Here is a 3,437-nt window from a genome sequence, read left to right as displayed (position 1 = left end):
GGGGGTCAATAAAGTCTGCAGATTGAGTGTGTGGGTAGAAATGAACAGAATTTTGATAGCCTTCTAAACATCATGATAAAAGATCGGACTGAAAATCATTTATGCAGAAGGCATAGACAGGGAAAAAGTAGATGTTTGAAGAATTAGAAATCCTTCAAGAATTAGAAAGGAGGAGGAAAAAATGACAAGGTTTTCAATTTCATTGGGATCCTGCTTATGTTGCGTCTATTGCTGTCTTGTGGATATTGGAATTTACTCTGAAGGTGATTAGAAGCCACTGAAGGAGTTTAGAGGAATAAGGTAGAACTCTTCTGTGGATTAGGATACTCTTCATGACTAGAGAAAAGTAGACTTCAGCTACAGTCAAGTCATTACCATCTCTAGTCTTGGTTGCAACCGGATTTTATAATCTGTCCTAGCTGACAAGTGAGTCACAATAGTATTAATTAGATCTGTGACTAGTAAAGGAGAAATGTATATATATAGGGGCATGTGAGGTAGGTGAGGATGATATCCCACAGAGAATTTCTAGGTCTAATGCAAGTTTAAAGTGCATATCTGGGGCTCAAAAGTGAGGCCCAGCTTCAACTATAAAGGACAGATGTCATTAGCGGATTTGAGGATCCCAAAAGGGAGGTGAGTTATAATCATTTTGAAGGAAAGGCACAGATGTCAGGTTATAGAGGGCTCAATAAACGGGGGGAGAACTCTGGAGACAGTATAACACAATTTCCGAAGCACAGATTTCAGAGGGGAGGAGAGCCTGGATGATGCTGTAGGAGGACAAAGGCTTCTAAAACATGGCACAGAGTGTAGATTACATGTTGAGAGAAACACATTATAAGCGAGTGATAAGAAGCACTTTGAACATACTCCAGATGTAGTAAGCCATCGAATAAGGCCCTGGAAAATGCAAATGACTGCATTAAGGACTAGACTTCACCTAGTAGTTTTTTTAAAGAATATTGTATCAGGTAGAATGAGAAAAGTGGGAGGATTTTTAAGTCATGAAATACCAAATATAGAAAAGTAAGGACTGAAATTATGTGGGCACTAACTAATTAAAATTATACTTTCGTCTTCACAAATGCTGTAAGGTTAAAGTGAGAAAATGATCTCAAGGCATATAATATGTATTCCATTAATGCTAAGATTTTCTTTTCAGAATATTCAGAAATAGATAACAGAAAATGAGATACCAACATGTGTTAAAACTACCACATTTCCAGTTCTGAGTACACGGTCTCACATAGAACACTGTAGAATCTGGATGAAGGGTCTTCCCAAAGGTGAGCCAGTACTTCACAGGCTATTGAGGCACTCGAATGCAGGAAAGGGCTTGAGGAAACCCAGGGAACAAAACCGCATGACTCCAACAGCTCATCAACAGATCAAGACGCACTATACTTGTAAGTTCACTTCAAATAGATACTACAAATGCTAGACTTCTGGTAGAAAGTGAAGTGCTAGAACTACCCAGTAATCTTTGAGAGAAATGGAGCAGACCAACTCTGTGACTGACTGAGGCCTTATTTCTGTTTCAAGGCAGATGCCACTAAGTACAGACCCATGTGCAGTGCACTATGAACTGATGTCACGTAGCCATTTAAAAATGGGCTTTTGGAGGTTCATCTTTGCATTTTTGTTTTTTATTTATGTGTTTCTAAAAACTTTGAAGTGTAAGCCTTTGTTGAGAGAATCTAAATTTCAAATAACTCATCTTCCCTCCTCCAGATTGAAATTTCTTTCCTTTCCTTAGTGGCCTCTGGACGACTTTCTTAGCCCTTCCCTCTTGAGGACCTCATTGGTCATTTTTTTTAGACTTACAGTTTTATTATAGTAACAAAGAATTGCCACAGTGTGATCTACACACCTACCCAGAATTATATTTAAATTTATACAGAACAATATTTACATTTTTGTTACACTTTTGAAATTAGAAAATGGAGCACGGTTTCAGTTTTACAGCAAAGAAGAAAAACGTAGAAGACAAAAATAGAATCACAATTAGGCATCCTTGATTATAATATGTGAAAACTTTTTGTCACAAACCTACATCTTCTTAATCTGCTTGTTTAAATCATCAAAATATGGATGACTCAGTGCCATAAATTCATTTAGCAAAATCATAGACTAACATTTTGAGAGCAAATTCAAACTATTTTCATATAAGTTTTGATATGAGATGTGAGGCTCTCAGGTTTCTACTTGCAAAATGTACTTTTACATCCTGTGAAGAGTCTACTTCTGACCATATTTCATTGTTGGGTGTGCCTACAGCTCTGAAAATCCTAAAGAATTGATCAATTCTGAGTCCCCATGGGCAAAGGGTTTCCTAGTTGCCAATACTGCAGAAATGGTGCTTACACTCCAAATGTCTACTGGATTGGAGTAACAAGCTGACTCCAGCAATGCTTCTGGAGATCTACACCAGGGTGTTACTACTTCCTGTATGTGTATATATATATATATATATATATATATATATATATATATATATATATTCTAATAGGTATCCCAAAAGCTCTAGCAAGGCCAAAGTCAGCCAGTTTAACTGTTTCTTTGTCCCCAATCAATAGATACCGAGTTTTTAAATTCTCTGTGAAGAACTCTTCTAGAGTGGCAAAAGACTATAGCCTGAAGGATCTGATATAAATAACTCTTAACAAGCAATGAAGTCATGAACTGCCCTGGAGGAACAGAATCCAAGAATTCCATGAGATCCATGGAAAGGAATTAAAAAATGAAATATAATCCACATAAACACACCTTGGAGACTGACTATATTTGGATTAGTCATTTTAAATATCTTACTTAGAATAAAAAAGGAAACAAGGAAAGGTTAGTTGGACAATTCCGGATACATCATTTTTTTAATCCTTGGTAAATAGGACTGCAGGAGCCCTTCATTAAGATCTAAGAAAGGAATAGTGGGAAAGTTAATTATCTGGTGCCACAAATTCTATTTTGTCTTTAACAACTCAGGCTGCACTTTAAAGGCAATATATGGAGTGCTGTTTGGCAAATAGTCAACTTTTTTTTTTGAAAAGCTGACTATAACTAGATGGTTCTCCTGTCTGTCACTAAAGACAAATTGTAAATGGTTAACATTTGAGTACTACACTGTGTCTTCAATCTTTGTCATAATTATATTGCCAATACAGAATTAAATATTCTAAATGAAAAAGTGGGAGCTTATTACAAGGTTAATTGCTTGGTAATGAATTACTGCTCCTCTTTAGAAAACTTGCACTATTTATTTATTATTTTGGCTTCATTTTCTTCAGAGGTTTTTACATTTGTAATTCAAATACACTCAAGACCTCTTCTGTGAAAAGAATCATCTATCCTGTGATAGTGGCTAATTTTGCTCCTAACTGGGATTGTGAACCATCAAAGACAAAAGTCTTAGCCCTGTCTACAATTCACTGGCTTGA

The 3,437-nt window shown here is 36.2% G+C and overlaps 1 pseudogene; it reads right to left on the bottom strand.

The window, feature by feature from the left end:
• Positions 1-2,052: 2,052 nt before the first annotated feature.
• LOC100731851 (cyclin-dependent kinase 1-like) lies at positions 2,053-2,800 on the bottom strand (annotated as a pseudogene).
• Between the last annotated feature and the right edge of the window lie 637 nt (positions 2,801-3,437).

This window comes from Cavia porcellus, unplaced genomic scaffold, assembly GCF_034190915.1.
Source record: "Cavia porcellus strain 051 isolate PalLab524CR breed Dunkin Hartley unplaced genomic scaffold, mCavPor4.1 scaffold_4, whole genome shotgun sequence".
Taxonomy (NCBI): Eukaryota; Metazoa; Chordata; class Mammalia; order Rodentia; family Caviidae; genus Cavia; species Cavia porcellus.
Note: the sequence above shows the minus strand (reverse complement) of the source record. Positions and strands in the feature narration are given on the sequence as shown.